The sequence below is a fragment of the Cornus florida genome, unplaced genomic scaffold, assembly GCF_030987335.1.
Source record: "Cornus florida cultivar Cherokee Brave unplaced genomic scaffold, ASM3098733v1 CherokeeBrave_3.0.0_Hap2_Chr06, whole genome shotgun sequence".
NCBI classification, from domain to species: domain Eukaryota; kingdom Viridiplantae; phylum Streptophyta; class Magnoliopsida; order Cornales; family Cornaceae; genus Cornus; species Cornus florida.
This window is the reverse complement of record NW_026775576.1, coordinates 51,847,176-51,865,360: the sequence shown is the minus strand read 5'-3', so window position 1 is coordinate 51,865,360 and position 18,185 is coordinate 51,847,176. Positions and strand designations below refer to the sequence as shown.

Sequence of the window (18,185 nt, the reverse complement as noted above, 5' to 3'; positions counted from 1 at the left end):
CCGGAAATGAGTTAATGATGGACATCTTAGATTCTGTAGAAGTTCACGACTCCGTTCACTATTAGCGCCTTCGGGGCCAACAAAATGTTGGATAATAGTGGTGATGAGGGTGTAAACCGCATCTGGAGTAGGTCCGGGTTGTTGGGTAGCTTCATCTTTAACTATCTTGGTAGCAGAAAAGATTTCAGCTTTCTGAATGTCGGTGAGAACATTATCCCACCATCCTTTAAGGATGCCTGTAAAACCAACAACGACAAATTTAGCAATGGTTGGGTCAGTATTGTTGTTGATTTTACAAACTTGGCTATACATCAACATTTGATGAATAACCTCGTAAATCTGATAATCAGATTTCCCATCTATGTTCCATTTTTAAATGGTTTTGCCATGAAAAGATTTCTGTGTATGAAAATAATCTTCTTCATACAAGATATCTTGAGGTGTGGGTCTGGGATAATAATATCTACTCGGGGCAGGGGCGGTATTGGAGTGGATATTCTTATCATAGACAATTCTGTTTAACTCAGGTATCTGAGTAAAATCAGTTTGGAATACCTCAATATGAGATAATATATCCTCAGAATCGGAACCTATTTCAGATTGATCACGGGATAAAGTCTGAATTTTAAGTCCTTGAATTTTCTGAGTAAAAAGAGTAAGGAATTCTTCATTCTTCTTAGGATGTGAAAGATTGAAGCCTTTAACTTCAATTGCAGGTTTGACCAATGCTTTGGATAAGGAAGCTTCAGGAGGAGAAGTCTTATCAATAATACACTTAGTATTAATTGTATTTAATACTGTGTCTATTCCTGTTTCAATTCTCCCAAGCTGAGATCCTATCGTTTGCAAACAAACACTTGTATAATTGTTCTGCCTGTAAACATGAGAAATGTCTTTCTTAGTAGCATTACAGGATGGATCAATTATTTTAGGTTGGCTATAAGCCTTGGTTTCCACTTTGGCACCACTGTCAGGGTCAATCCTTTTCAGAATTAGATGTTTAGGGGGAGGATGGACAGAGTGATAAACCTTATCTTCAGATGTAGTCCATGTTTTGAGAAAATCATCCAGTATGTTTATATTAACAAGAGAATGATTGGTCATAAAGAACCAAGAAACAAAAGGTATAACCATTTTGCTTTCTTGTAGAAAATCATAAAATTGAGTTTTAAAAAGCTGTAATTGATTTTGGTCAAAAGCTTTAAAATACCAATTTCTGAATTCTTTATATTGATCTTGTTGAAATTCAGTATTAATGGCAATTCTATCAGGGACAAAATCCATTAAAACTAATATTCATGAGGGTCATTGATGTCTGTAGGATCATCAAATTGATCCTTAACAGATTCATTTCCGATTCCCATTTTAGATGGAGTTGGGTTGAATTCAATTCCAAATTGGCGACGAGACATACCTATTGGTGCTTTCTCGTAGACTCCTCTTGGAATTTGATTCTGAGATTGCTGTATTCCTTTCAGCTTAAGTGGATTTGAACCAACGACTTCAGGGAGATCGTCCTTTCTGTAATCCGACGAAATCGAATGGCGAGAAGGAGGACAAGAAACATGATAAGGAAGATGACTTCCTTTAGATGATGTAGATCTAGGTAGATCTATTGATTTTCTGAAATTCAGAAAAACATCACCATCTTGGTCCTAAATAACACAGTCCAAGCTATGATTAGCAATTGGCTTTGTCGGAACTGCGTTAGAAATCGTCCAATGTTCAGGAAATGTTATTTCACTCCAAGGAATCATCCTTTTTGTGGCAACATTTGATGTGTACATATTGGTGTCCCATAACGCTGTCACTCCTTTAGAGTCTTTGCGTATGGCATTTGGACACATAGTATCAAGTACTTTGTAATGGATGCGATAAATAACACTTATCACTTCCGATCCAGGTAAATAATCATACCCATAGGTCTGAACACGAAGACTGACGGCCTCATGGATATTTTTATCTGTTAAAGATAAATTCAGACTAGGATATACATTAAAATAAACCGGTCCATGACATAGACTGGTTTCCAGTGCACCCATTAAGGAAGGGTGAAATTTCAGACATCGAGCATCCCGAAGGGTTGCTTGAATACAAGCATCCATACCTAACAAGGTTAAAGGTTTAAAAGCAATTTGAATTAAACCTATATGGATGTACTTATATTTGTGCATGTGCCTCTGAAGGTCATGGGAAGACAATAACTTAATTATTGTATCCTTAGTGCTTAATTGCATGGTCTGTTCCATGGTCTTGATAGTCTATAGATCAGTTAGATTAAGCATTCCGATTTTGTAAATGCTCTTAGCACTTACTGGAGGGATAGTCCATCTGTTCAATTTATTTTGAACATTGGTCCATTCCACTAATTCAGTATTTTTTACCAATTCTGAATCCTGGTTTTCCTGTACTCTTGAAGAGGAGGAAGAAGATGGTTTTAACATGTCTGTTAATTATTGTTAATGCTTTAAGGTCTGCATAGTATAAATATTATAATATTATATAATGAATAGTAAGTTACTATTCTGTCGTCGTTCTGCTTAAGAGAGATTCTATTATTCGTCTGTCAACGATTTACTGGAAACAATACCCTGTGCAGTAATTTATTCCAACGCGACTTTTGGACGACCCATAATTGAATCTGGGATAAACATAAGTTAGACAGAATAATAGTCATATTGTTCATGACATAATTACGATAATATTTTTATTTTTATTTTTTTTTTGAAAACCAGAACAAATATATATTAATTAAAAAGTTGGAAAAATACAAAGGTTGGCATATAGAGACAATAAGCCCAACCAATCAAACCAAAACAAAGAACCCAAATTGGAATTGCGCAGAAACAGAGGAAGGTTGCTCTGAACATAAGCACATAGCAGCATTCATCCACGGTTAATTTTATGATATCCTTTACTTTGTTTTTTTTTTTTTTTTAACCATTTTTGCTACAAAGGTGCAATTACATGGGGTTTATTGTTTTCACATGACAGTCTCGGTGAACTGATATAAATTTTAAAAATGTTGTTCGAAATGTTGTAACATGTCACATGCATGACAATGTATTCAATTAGTAATTGGAGATGATCACATAAATATAAATATGACATAAATAATAATATTTCAAAATAACATAATTAAAAAATTAAAACGTGATGTTTACCGATTGTCCCTATTATTCATCTTTGTAAAACCGCGTCCTATTATTTTTCATTCCTGAAAATCTGGGTTCTCTATCTCCTTCATGCCGCCGGTGGAGCTTTCATCATTTGTTGCTGTTGGCTGGTGTAGCGCACAATGCTACTCTTTGCACCGGTGGGCCTGAATCGAATGCCATAAAAGGCGTGTCCTATGATCATATCCTTACCGAATACCAAATAATTTTCAGATGAGATGGCACGACCGATCCAACAGTTACAGTAATCCTCTTAGTTGGTGCATAAACCTCACTATTTATAAAACCAAGTCTGTCTTCACTCTCGATGAGACGAAGCATTAGTGTATTCCACACAAAGTAATTTCCACTAGAGAGGTTGATCGGAACAAAGTCCCTCACGTTAACCTCTACTGGGTATGGGTACTCCTCACAAGATAGGGAGCCAGAATGTGAGGGGGAAGCCATTGGAGGATTAATGTTAAAAGTGTGAGTTTCACACTACTTCAGGGTTCTGTAGCTCTAATTGTTGTTGTCTTTGTCTACCCAATAATTGACACTGTAAGAACTTGTGAGTCGCCTTTGTTTATGTTTGGCTCCACTGTTTGACTTGTGATAGTAGTTCATTTTTGCCCCCACACACAAATAATTAAATAAATAAAGTTCATTATTCTACTTATGTCTTTGTTTATGTTTGGCTTTCGCATTAAAATAAAATTCAATAATTGACATGTTCGTAGCCTTTGTTAATGTTTGTCAATTTCTATAATCTTTGTTAATGTTTGCCAATTACTATAATAAAAATTCATTACTTTACAACTCACACCAAACGTGTTTCCTTTTTCAACTCAAAACACTCTATGACAATAACGTCGTTTTCGTTTTGACTTAAACCTAAACACTTACCATTTTGAAGTTTTTAAAAAAAATTGGTTAAAATTGTTCATGAGAGGGCAATTTGCTCTAAATATTGATAATACAATGATTTATATTCACAAAATAAAAATATGTTAATAATTGCACATTTTCTATATAGTGATTTTTTTTATTATTTTTTTTTTGCATTTTATCTTTTTTATATATATATATATATATATATATATATTCATGAAAATTATTTTCCTTAAATTTATTAAAAATTAAATAAATAAACCTCTAGGTTTTCATATACAACAAAAAAACATACGAGTATGAATAACGTGTTTATATGTACCTATATGGTAATAAACGAAATCAAGTGTGATTCATACTTTTTTTTAAGTTCAGACTTCAAAAGATTACATATTTGTGTTTTGAAGCTGATCTTGGACTGTTTTGCCATTTATAATATATCTTGAAACATTTTTCCCTTTTCATGTAAAATTCTTCAACTCATCTAATTAATCTATTTTTATTCGACTCACTAAATATTTAAACATTAAATTACATTGAGTGAGTTTTGTTCAACAAAATTTGTCAATCACATTACTAGAATCCTAAAAATTCTAACAAAATGTAACTAGTTGAATTCTATAGACTTTTCTTTGCATGTTCCATCTAAGACATGTTTGACTCGTCAATAAAAAAGCAACCAACCGAACTTCTCGAAACTCCCATTGTAAAATGAGTGTGACCGGTTGAACTTCTCCAAAACTACAATCCAGACTAATGATCAGGTCCACAACCTCAACTATCATTTTATCTTTTAAATTTATGATATAAAGCGTGCATGCTATCATTTCATTTCCCTTCTACATATCTAAAAATAGATAAAAAAAAATACATCGGTCAGTCATACGCTTTAAAATAAAATAAATAAAAAAGGAAAAAGAAGAGGGGATGAAAAATGAAATGTGTGTTTTTCTTCTCTAATCAATAGTAATTGGAAGTATACTTTTCTCTACCACTAGAAGTGTATAAAACTTGTGTGATTGGATAAATCATCTAAAACCATCTTTTAACTTTATAAACGGACAGAGACAACGTGGGCCTGGGGCACGTGCCACAAGGCCCAAATTAGCTCATTAATTGTTTTCTAGGTATATAACTTGTAAAGTGTGAATAGTTTTCCTCCTAAAATTAAATGACTTTACAAATTTGTTGTGATTTTTGAAAATCGAACTAACTTGGATTGATGTATGTGGTTATAATCAAACTAACGTGCCAAACAGTGATTGTGAGTCAATAATACTGTATGTTAACAAATCAACATGCCCAATATTTAACCAACTCTATACTTTTATTAAATTTCCTAGCTTTGTCCTGACTTTAAATAATGTATAAATGTATAGGTAAGTCAAAACTTAAATAGGTGAGACTTGCCCTGTTGGAAGACTATGATATTAAATATTAAACTAAAATTATCCAAACAACGGAAGAAAATTATATATACCAATAGAAATGGATATGTCGGATTTCATTTACCAGTAAAGCACAAAGTGAAAAGCTATGATAAAAGCTTTCTTTCATTCTATTATTTTCAACCACATTTTGAAGATAAACATGTTTAATTTTACAACAGATTGATTACCATGGAATTTCTCGGAGGGAATTTCTTTCTTTTTCTTTTTTCTTTTTTCTTTTCTTTGGTCCTATTTAACCCTATTTTTGTAGTTATATAAGCACTCGTAAAGGGAATTTCATGAGTAACAAATATCAAATGCTTAGTGCATCTCTTTCCATAGTCTCAATTAATTGGGATCACATTTGTTGAAGATGGAGACAATAAATTATGATGGAAAATTAGAGAGAGAGAGGGAAATAGTGAAAGAAATAAGAAATAATGAGTTTACATGTCATTCACTTTTTCCTTTGATTAGTTCCGTACCCATTTTCGAGAAACTATAAACTGATGTTTCTTTCTGCTAAGAATGAGAGGGAACATATATGAACAAAATATCAAATCAAATATTATTAAATCCTTCCTGTTGCAACTATATGGTTACAACAGCAATTCTATGGAGTACAGAACGTTATTACACATTATTATACAAGATAAAAATAAACCATTTCCTCCATCTAGTTTATCCCCCAAAAATGCTACCACAATGGGTAGATTTTATTATATCCCAAAGCAGAGGAAATTGCCACGATGCAAATAAGATCACGAGTACAGCAGAAATAACACTTGCAAGAGCAAAAAAACCATGCTTTGGTCTCGCCAAAAACAAGGTAGAGTGTGGCTCCAAAGGCCACCATCATGGATACAATGGAGATGAATATGGTTACGAGACCGGTAATCAACCTTCTCGGCTAGGCGTGGAGAAAATCAATTTCTGCGTAACGCGAAGTGAGAATTGACAAGAACATTAATAAAGATAAAGCAGATGAAAAAAGAGCCTAATAAAAATTTTGAACGCTTTATCTTTAGTGAAAATCGGATGACCGCTATTTCCATCGTTTCCACCTGGTACCGTAATGGCAGCTGCATATACTATAGTGATAATTAGAGCTGCTACAATTGTGCATGAGTTAGCAATATCTTTTAACCACTTATCTCCTTCTTTCATCAAGTCCTTATGCGTTTCAGAAAATGCCATTGCAGGAGTCTTTTTCCAATTATCCACTTGTTCTCATGATATAATTTTTCTATTTCCTGCATTAAATGGATGGTTTTCACTTAGAAAGCATATATAATTAGATTCAGAAGTTGAGGTTTCAAAATCTGGGATGATACGAAGAAAATTTAGAATTCTTCTGTCTTTCAACCAAAAAAATTGAACTTTATGTATTCCTCTCATTGGCAAGTGAAACCTAAATTTCTCTACGTTCTGCATCCTGAAGCACTTGCAAAGGTGCATTAGGGGTTTGGGTTGGCTAAGCAGTTATATTTGTCAAATCTTTTCTTGTGGGAAAAATAAATAAATATATATATGTGTGTGTGTTAATGGGTCAAGCTTCTTCTAGCATTTGTGGAACAATGAATTTTGCAGGTCAGAATATAAAATTTGATACTCAGTTTTTTATTGGACCATATAATATGTCAAATACAACTGGCCAATGCTGTTGGTGCCAACTCCGACCAAAATCTTCATATTAATCAACCATTTTTGTTTTCATTACTTCTTATATTATATTATATATATATATATATTCTTACATTTATAATGCAATATTTATTAATAAATTAAAATTAAAAGAATATATAAAACATTATATTGTAAATAAGTTTTTGGATACATTTATAATTACAAATTACTTTTTTCAGCAAGGCCATATATGGAAGACCTAGTGATTTAGAACATAAATAGAAAAAAATTTCAGAAGTAAACTTATTGGTCCTAAAGAAAATATATAGGGCTAATTAGTCATTTAATGAGAAAAGTAAGACATGATGATAATTTTTTCAATAAAATGTGATTATGCAACGGTGTAAAATTGACTCTTTTATTTGTTATTAGAGTATAATTGAAAATAATAAAAGAATATTTTATTTACTATTCAAGTATAATTGATAAATAATAAAATAATAAAATTGACTCTTTTATTTACTATTGGAGTATAACTAAAAATATTAAAATAATATTTTATTTACTATTCAAGTATAATTGAAAAATAATAAAATTGACTCTTTTATTTACTATTAGATTATAATTGAAAAAAATAATATAATATTATTTATTTACTATTCAAGTATATTGAAAAATAATAAAATAATATTTCTCTAATTGTGAAAAATAATAAAATAATATTTCTCTAATGGTGAAAAATAATAAATAATAGTATTTGAAAACCAAAACTCCATTTTGGAGTTACGAAAATTGTGAAGTAAATGACAACTAGTTTTAAAGTTTTGAAATGTGAAAAGTCAAAATAAAATTGTCAAACGGACTTTGTTGTCGTTTTTTTTATAATAAAAAAATGAAAACCACAACTACATACCAAAACTGAAAATTTTACCATGGTCTTAATCGGTAACTCTGAAAATAATTTTGAAGAATTTAAAAAACAAAAAACTGTTTTCAAGACAATTCTCTGAAACAAACTTTTTTTATAATTAAGTTTTCAAAAAATAATTTTAAGAAAACTGAATCAATATTATTGGTGTCCTAAATCCAAAAACTAAATGATTGCAACTTGGTGTATTACGATTGGATGAGAGATCGTGAGACATAGAGAATGGATATTTTTGGTGTCAAGTCCGACCAAAATCTTCATATCAATATGAATTAGTCAACCATTTTTCGCTTCATTACTTCTTATATTATATATGTGTGTGTGAGACATATATGTATTCTTACACTTATAATGCAATACTTATTATTAATTAAAATTAAAAGAATATATAAAACAATAGTCATTTACGGAGAAAAGTAAGACATCATGATAAATTTTTCAATAAAAAGTAGTTACCTTAAACCACTGCAATTCGAGTTGCATTTGTAGAGCTGCACCAACTGTACTAGTTTTAAGTTTGAGTTTTTGCTCACTTGTCAAACATACATATCCAGACCAGTTTTGTCTAATGAAGTTTGTATTGATAAAACACTACGCACATTAAGCTTGTCCGTAAATTGACAAATGAGTTTGAATATGTTTTTCTGTCCATTCAAAATTGCAATATGAAATAAGCTTTCAGCCGCCTCATTTTTTAGATAAATTGCTTCAGGAAATACTGAAATGATCACTTCAACGATTTCCGGAATCCCAGAAGTTATTGCAGTTGTTAGTGAGTTTTTAATTATTTCTTCAACTTCTGGAGATTCTAATTCTATAAGTTTCAAGCAAATATATCTGAAAAGTTTAACAGCGTGATAATGTTTACATTTTGCCTCTCGGATGTGCTTGATCGCGGGCACTGTTTGAAGTCAAATAAATTTAATATTGATACAATATGTAATACAAATAATGTCCATGGCTGCATGAACAAAAAGTTGATAATGTTAATTTACTGTTTCCTTACCTATCAATATCATTTCAGCGACCTTCCAAAATATGTAAAGCAACTTTTGCTTCATTGTACCTACAAACCAGAAAAAAAAAATTTTCAATGCACTTTAATAACAAATTAAAGCTCAACCTTTCAAAATTTCAAAATCAAAAAGAGGAGTTCAACAAGAGAAAATTACTTATCGGAAAAAATAAAAGAACAAACAAACAATCCTTTACTTAAAAGTCTTAACTCTAGTGTATATAGATTTTATTTTATTCTATTTTTTTGTCTGTTGTCCTTCAATATATTTTTTATTTTATTATGTTTATATCAAATAAAATACAATATAAGACAAATAATCAAACTAACTAAATTGAATTAAATTAACCAAAAATTATAGTCTAGTGATATTTTTTTATACCTCCCCAAAAAGAAAGTGAGGGTTGAGGTTAGTTCCCCCTCTCCTCACCCAAAAAAAAAAAAAAAGCTATACTAGTACTAATAATAAATAAAAAATGAGTTGCTTTCAAATTTTAATATCTAACTTAAGTAGAATTTTTTTTTTTTGGCAAGGCAAGAAGTACACTTTAGATATTAAATTAGTAGATGCAGGGTCGAGGCATTCCAAATTCACGAAAGGTAATAATCCATTGGGCTTGCACCCCAAAAAAAAAAAAAAAAGATTTGTCGTAAACATCTTGGCCCAACCCCACTGTGGGCCTACTGTACTAGATCAAGCCTACCAAGGGAGGCAGGTTTAACACTGAAGCCTGAAGTTTCTTGGTCAGGCGCACTTCTAACGGCGTTACTGTTTTAAAAGCACCAATAATAATATTTTTTTTTTTTTGGGGTGGGGGATTAAGAAAAGTAACATAGTCCATAAAGAGGGTATTACTTAAGAAAAAATACCATCATGATTGTTAATTCACAATAAGAAAAATAAATAGTTGCAGTCATAAACTTTTTTTTTTGTGTGGCTGTCTATTATTATAGATTGAGACAATTTCGAAAACAAATATCTTCTTATCCTTAGCAATAGTGATTTTATGTAACGTTATGCTATGTTCTCATAGACATGTGGCTGGTAGTTTCGTGATGTGTGTGGACATGTCTATTTAGTTTGATCTTCGTTGTGTGTATCACTGTGTATGGTGTGTTAGAAAGATGGTCCAATAGGAAAAAAATTTCCTTGCGTTTGTTGCACCGTGAAAGAAGCACCTCCAAATCACACAAGGGCAATTAGCAATTATTTGAGGCCGAAGAGCAATTCCTGGCAGTGGTCTTGAATTGTCTTAGTAAAAGCCTTATGAGTTTTTGGATTATGTCTTAAGTTATATTGATCCAACCCTGAATTGGTTAAGGCCAACAATATGTTGTAAATTTTAGACATTAATTCTAAAATGGAAAGCAAATGAGTTATAGTCCAATTAGTATAAACCCACCTCTTCAAAAGAGAGGTTGAACATTCGAGCCTCATTAAGAGCATGAATATGTGAATTTGCTTAACCTTCCAAAAAAAAAAAAAAATTTCTAAAATGGAAAGATAACATTTCAGGTCATTTCAAAAAGTAAAAAATAGCAGTGAACTTAAACAAACCATAAATGTCTCCTTCACTCGGATTGTATGTAGACTCTTTCACCCTAATAGGAATACCTGGAATAGAGATAAGTATCATATTAAAATTACATGTACAATGACTAAAGTGGTTCATAGTTCATATAAAAGTGACTTTCTAAAAGGCATAATCTAATAGTATTACAAAACAAGTGGCAATTTATGAGAAACTTTGGTACCCTCAGTTTTTGGATTAAGGATGTAAAGTTGAAACACATTTTAGAACTTATTTAGCAACCCTTCCGGTCTAGTGATTAGAAACAACAGTTTTTGGGAGTAGATAATTCTTTTAGGGGGTGTTTTATGCTTTTATGCATGTTTTTGTTTTTCTTTATTAAGCTTTGAGTTTTGTTGTTCAAAGTATAGATTAACTCCAATGCATTGTGAAGCTTTAATTGAGTTAAGTTATTTGTCTTATTTTTAACAATTTATAATTTATGATGTTTTTTAGATTGACAAAAACTATACTCAATAAGCATTATACTAATATATTATTTTTTGCAATTTTGAATTCTTTTGACCACTTAACGAAATCTCAAAATTCGTATCTTGTGCTGAAAATTTTCTAGAAGTGAGTACAATTGTTTGGATTTAAACGATTTGAAGGTGTTCAAACATATTTAAAATAAGAGTAATGATAGGGGAACCGAAAAGGAACCCCCAATTAGCATCGAATTTGACGTGATTGGCTATTCTGGTGTGGTCTCTTGCTGTCTCTGTTGGGCTTGGCCTTGTATATTCCTCCTTTCTTGTAGTCTTAATTGTTCATGAACCAGTATTCAGCTTCGGATAATGGTATATCCTCTCAGTTTGGTGGATGCCGAATATGAGTGATGGGCGTGAGTCCCACCACATGATATCATTGATAAGGCCCACATCGATGGGATAACACGTCTCCATTCATATAATGGCATCATTTGAATTCGAAGGATGTATAAATTACTCATTAGCTTAAATAGTCAAGAATTCAAACTTTATCGGGCCTTTTGATCTACTTGGGCCTTGAGTGGGTTGGGCTCAGACAGTGTTTGTACGGCACTAAGCGTTATCCAGTTTAAACATAATAATCAATTGGGTTATTATTGTTCCAAACCCAACCCATGTTGCAAAGGCTGCCTAAACCGACTCAACAACCCACTTGGGATTAAAATAAGCAAACAAATAAATAGTACCAATAGTTGGTTGGATTATTAAATTAGTAAATGCAAAGGGGGAAGCATTCCAAATCCAGGGATGGCACTAGAAATTTTTTTTTTTTTTTTCGTTAAAAAAAGTAATATAGCAGGCAGAGTGGGAACTACTTAGGAAAAAATACTATCATGATTGTTAATTCACAATAAGAAAATAAATAGTTTCAGTCATAAACCTCTTTTTTGTGTGGATGTCTATTATTATATATTGAGATAATTTCAAAAACAAATATCTTCTTACCCTTAAGAATAGTGATATTTTGTAATGTTATGCAATCTTCCCCCATAGACTGATAGACTTGTGGCTGGTAATTTGTGACGTGTGTTAGAAAGATGGTCCGATGGATATGATATACGGTCCCTTCATCTTTTGACTTGTATCGTGGATTGGGATAAGAATTTAGAAAAAGGGGCTCATAATCTTTGTTCAATGTAGAGTGAACTTCATTCTAGGTGGAGCTTCAGAAGAGTGTGTAAAAATTAATTTCGAGTCAAGGTGGAGATTGTTGAGTTTGTGAGTTAAAATTGTCTATAGAAATTAATTTCCTTTTTCGTTTTAGAATATTGAAATTAATTTTATTTCCGTTTTGGAATGTTAAAATTTGTTAAGGAAATTGTGTTCCATAAAGTTCCTATTTTAGAGTTGAGATTAATATGATAACTCTTTATAGGCAAGTTGGACAATATTTGTCTAATAAGAAAAGAATTTAGGTTTGAAGACTCTATAAATAAATATGGGTATGAAAAGAGTAAATTGTAGAGAAAAAAAGAGATTTGAGATTGTGAGGGGAGAGAATAGCTAGTAATCAAGTTTTTGAAGTAAAATTAGTCATTCTTTGTCCGTAGACTAGTAATTTGCCATGTAAATCTCATTTTTTTTGCTTGCGTGTGATTTTTTATCAGGACAGGAGTTGTCCTCCAAGTTGACGTGGCCCAATAAGAATTTGTCACATTTCTTTTTCATTAAAAAATATAAAACATGGGTCATACCCATTTAACCGACCCATTTTAGTTTGTCTCCCTTTTTTGTCTCTCATCCCGCGTGCGTACCCTTCGTTTCTCCCTCTCCTTGTTTCTCTCCTCCTTGTTTGCTCATGACTCAGAAAAGTAAAGCATGGAGATGATAAAAAAATTGTTTTCTTTTGAGCCTTTGGGTGTCAAGTGATTGGGTTGATTGGTGGAGGTGGGTTTTGATGAATTGGGGATCGGAGATCATAGATTGCCATGATTTGCAGACACATCTGTATTGCAGTAGATTTAGAACGGGGAGTCCAGAGAGTATGTTTAAGATTTTGTCTGTAACTGTAAGGCTATGCGATTCAGCCGTTTGTGAGGGTTTTGTTTCGGTTTCCATGACTGATTTCTTCAATTCTAAAATATTGGGAATGATTCCAAGCATCATTCCAAGTTACAAAATCTATTGTTCATTTGATTCTGTTTGAGCCATTTTCTTTTCAAGAAAAAGCATGTGTGAAGAAAGTAGACCGTCTCCTCTTAGCAACTCATTCTTGACATAAAGTTTTGTTCATGTAATTTAAATATATATATGTATATATATCTTGTTCATGAAAAGAGATAATTGAAGAAGAGGAAAGACTGAGAGGAGTGAGAGAAAATAAATTTTATCTCACAGAAGTGTCGGACCGTATGTCCGAGCCTCGGTCACGCGTGTCCAATAAAAAATAATATTTGGACACTTTACAGAAGTGTCGGATATAGGTGTCAGTGTTCGAAAAGTATCCGATACGGAGTACGGGGCCTTTAAGAGGAGTGTCCGTATTTCATAGGTGAGGGAAAGACGAAAACTTTGCAAAAAGAAAAGCAGTGGGGTGGGGCTTTTATTTATTAAAATATATATTTTTTTAAATGAAAAATGTTCTGATGGAGTGATAGTCCATTATTGTTGAGTCATTTGTGATTAGATACTGAATAGCCCATTATTGTTGATCTCAAACAAAAATGTTACAGTTACAAAGAAATGAGAAAGAGAGACAGAAATTGTAACGTGAACTGTGATAAGAATTCAGGAAAGTAATATAAAATTTTAGTACCAGGAGATCAACAACAATATGAACAGAACCACTGCCAAATGAAAACATAGCGGAAGGGAACAAAGGAGAAAGAACCGAAAAAGGGGAAAAGAAAAGGGAGAAGAAATGATGGAAGAAGGAATGATTGTGTTTGATTTGCTGTATTCGAAGTGGGTTTTGATCGTGTTTGATTGTGAGGACAACCCAGAAGCTAGCAAGCAACCATGGATTTCATCGGTCCGTTGCAGAGACAGTTTGTTGATTACTCAGACGTCTCTGTATCGTGAGGACAGTATTGTCCACAAAGATTTCAATGATCTTCATATGCGTTTGTTTGTTTTGGGTTCTCTTACTGATTTTCTGTGCTTTGATTTTTCTTTGTTTGAGGCTTTCTGGTGATTAGTTTTTGTTGGTTGTCTGAAGTGTTTTTTGGACAATCAATTTTTGCAACTCCAGAAACTGCACGATGAGAGCAACCCGGATTTTGTTGTGGAAGTGGTGTCTCTCTTCTTTGAAGATTCTGAGAAGCTTCTCAACAATTTGGCCAATGCTCTGTAAGATGATTTTCTCTATCTTCATTGTTTTTGGAATCTCTTTCTTAAATTTATTGTTCTGTGTGGTTCATTTTGGATATATCATGTATAGGGTTACTGGGTTGTTCCTCAATTGTACGGACAACAGATTGTAGATTATAAACAGGTTGATACTGAGGTACTTATTTATTTATGTATTTAGTATTTACTGTTTTTTTCCTCTTCAATTTTCTTTTTATGAACCAAAAATACCTGATTTGATACTTCGATTTTAGGGCAGAATTGCAGTCGCCATAGAAGAAGGTGCGCGTGAAAGACGCGTTACAAGGGTGTGAGATTGCTGAGTATTACAAGGGTTGGCATTTTGGTGCACAAAATCTTCAATTACAGTATATATATGCATTCACATCTCCATTCAGTGTAAAGGTGTGTTTGAGACTTTGCAAGCCAAACATGTGTTATATAGTTTTTGTTATAGTTACGAGAGATTATATTATATTTAATATATATGTATTATTGCCTTAAGTGACCATTTTTTTTTTAAAATTATTGTGCATAAATATAACAACTAAAAAAGTTTCGTTAGTTAATCATAAGCGAAACTGAATTATATGCAATTTTTTTTATGTTAATCACGTGCAATGCACGTGACAAGATGCTAGTTCTTACTAAATGACTGTTATGGGAGAGTAAATATCAACAGGGACCCAAACCACAAAAACTTCATTCAATCCATTGAAACCGGCAACTTCGACCAGCAACATCCATGAATTCAACACTCTTGAGAGAGATAGAGATGGGTGGGGACAAAAATAAAAAAATGAAAGAGAGAGACACAGATAATGGGAAAGGAAAAATGCGTGTACAAAAGTTAAAGAAAGTTTGCAAATGGAAGTAAGGACCCACGTAAATAATGAAAGAGGAAAAATGATGAAATGTAAAAGTAGTATTGGAATCGCAATGCTGAAGCATTAATTTGTTTAATTATTACTTTGGTTGCAAATTAAATATCTTGTGTGGAAATCGTTTAATTACTATCTCTGTCTCAAATTAAATGTCCTGTTTAGGAAATTATTTAACTACTACTTCCGTCTCAAATTAGACAAATTAATGCTGTCAACGCTGATTTCATCATTGCGATTCCAAAACTACTTTTACATTTGAGACTCCCTAAATAGGACATCTTTTTTTTGGACAAAGGGAGTATAATTTGTTTTTGATATTTTTGTTTTTATCTGCACTAAAGTTGAAAAGTACCACTGTTTTCCTTATTAATAAGAAAAGCATAGTGTACTTCATAATATACTTGAAGTGTGCTTTGCTTTTGTGAAATTTTAAAAGATAAGGTTACTCCAAGAATATGATTAGAGATCTCAAATTTTTAGTTCATTGTCATTTTTGTGTTATATATCCGACTCTATTTTACACCACCAACTTATATACTGTACATTGAAAAACTACGAGGGGCACAATCAATGAAAAGATTCAACAGATAAGGAGGTTCAACTTAATTATAAGTACATGAAGTGTGCTTTGATTTTCGATTTCTGATACAGTTGGCTGGTGGTTGTGGTACATCACACTCGGGGTTACTTGTTGGTCCAAAAATTTTTGGGCTGAGAAAATTAAGCTTGAAAAAATAAACAACAAACAATGTAGAAAAATAAAGAATCAACATCAAAGATATACATGGAGAAAGAGGGAGGGAAAAAATCACATGGCAAACCGATGATCTTCACTAATTAAATCGTACAAGTTGTTCTCAAGTTCATGCTCAAACTTGAGAAATAACAATCACAGAAAATCCAAAATAAAAATATTTATCTTTACTACAATCCACACTCCCCAAACACCTGTTGAAAATATTCAGAACAGTAGTAATAGATCTCGCAAAGCTGACCTCTCCATGTCGTTGACACCCCAAAAATGCCACCACAATAGGTAGATTTTTGTTGGGATTTATATGCCCTGGCATAGCAAATTCCTATCTGGATTATAGTGACATATGTTTCTGACATATCTGAAATATTTATGAGTTATATAATTGGTGAATTCAATGTATTATGTTTCGATTCACTATGAAATTGATAGTGTCCATGTAATTACAAGAAATATTTATATATATGTATGTGATGGCAATCAATGCATAATATATAAATAGTAATTATAAATTGTTCATAGTCGGTAATTATGGATGGACTCATAATTAATTAAGACTTGAACTGGATCCGCGTTAGGTTGAGATATATTGCGAGAGCCGTCGTATGCAATTACTCCCTAGCACCGTCATGGCATTTGACTCTTAAGCATGAGAAAAGTATAGACTCTTTTATTAATTAATAATTACTTTGATTTGTTCGGCGGATTCTTCGGGATCCTTAGACCGACACTTTGGATAGTTATGTAATTAATAGTTAGAGGGTTATATTTTTAATATTTGCATCATTGTTACTTGTATTTATTTTGTATTGATTATGGTTGATCACAAAGTAAATTCGAAGGCCTTCGTGTGTTTTAAGACAAAATGATTTATTATATATTTATTTATTTAAATTATTATTTTTGTCAAACAAATGTTTTATTGTGATCGAGGCAGAAATAATCAGAGGTACCAAAATAGATATATTAATTAAGTAGTCGGATTGATGGCTTTATTTATCCGATAACTAATTATGCATAGAGGGGTCAAAGTGCAATATTGACTTAGAGGTTATTTATTATTTAATTGGAGTTCAATTAATTTCTTTTAGTGGAGTAGAAATTAATTTATGAATTAATTGAATTGGGTCCATGGACCGGGCCAATTATTAATTCATTGTAGCCAATAAAATAATAGGCTCAATGGATTCTCACTCACAGCCCAACTTGATATTGGAATCATATTAGATTTGAGACATATGAATTAGAGATGGAGAAGGATTTGTTATTTCCTTTTCTTTATTTTTATGTTGCCTATAAATTTACATGGTCTATGTATATTTTAGGGGGTGATTTTTAGAAGAAGGAAAAAGGAATATATTTTCTCTCTCTAGAAAATTAGGGTTTATGTTCTCATCTAATGGAGGCTCCCACAAGCCTAATTTTCCAAGGTCATTCATGGAGGCATATGAGTGATTCCTAAAGGCAAAACAATTACCAAGAAGATGGAGATCCAAGAAGAATGCATCTTGCTAAGGAATCTACAATAAGTGAGAACATTCACTTTAGATGAGAGATCTAAGGTTTACTCAAACCTTGATGTAAGTATTCAATCTTTTAATTGAATGATACATCATGTTTTATTTTTACATAAAACTTGTCTCTATGTAATGGATCAAGATCTATGAATTTAAATTCCTCGAAAAGTTTTTAAAACTTGCACGTTTCCTAACAGTGGTATCAGAGCATGGTTTGATTCATTACTAGAGATCATGATTTTATGAAAATTCATCATTCATGGATCCAATTTTGATATGCATATATTTATTTATTGATGTATGTTGATGTATGAATTAATATATTAATATATGTTGATACATGATGATGTATGTATAATTGTGAATGGATGATGATATGTGTTTTGGGCCATGGATGAAGCTTATAGGAATATTGAATGTAATTTTATCTTTGGATGAATGTAATTAAGACTTTGATTTAGCCGTTTGAAAGTTCAATGATGTAATTTAATTTTTTCCATTATATTTCAAATTGTAAATATTTTTAAAGCCATGTAATCTTCGTTAAAGGATGCTATGAAGCTTCAAGAAGGTCCAAGAGGGTTAAATTAGGCTTCAGGAATTTTCTGGGATTTTTTAGAAATTTTCCGGAATTT

The 18,185-nt window shown here is 32.0% G+C and overlaps 1 long non-coding RNA gene across 1 annotated transcript; it reads left to right on the top strand.

The window, feature by feature from the left end:
- Nucleotides 1-12,837: 12,837 nt before the first annotated feature.
- Nucleotides 12,838-15,339, top strand: LOC132311511 (uncharacterized). Its single transcript, XR_009483033.1, has 3 exons — nt 12,838-14,395; nt 14,487-14,552; nt 14,650-15,339. It is a non-coding gene; the product is annotated as an uncharacterized LOC132311511 (long non-coding RNA).
- The last annotated feature ends 2,846 nt before the right edge of the window (nt 15,340-18,185 follow it).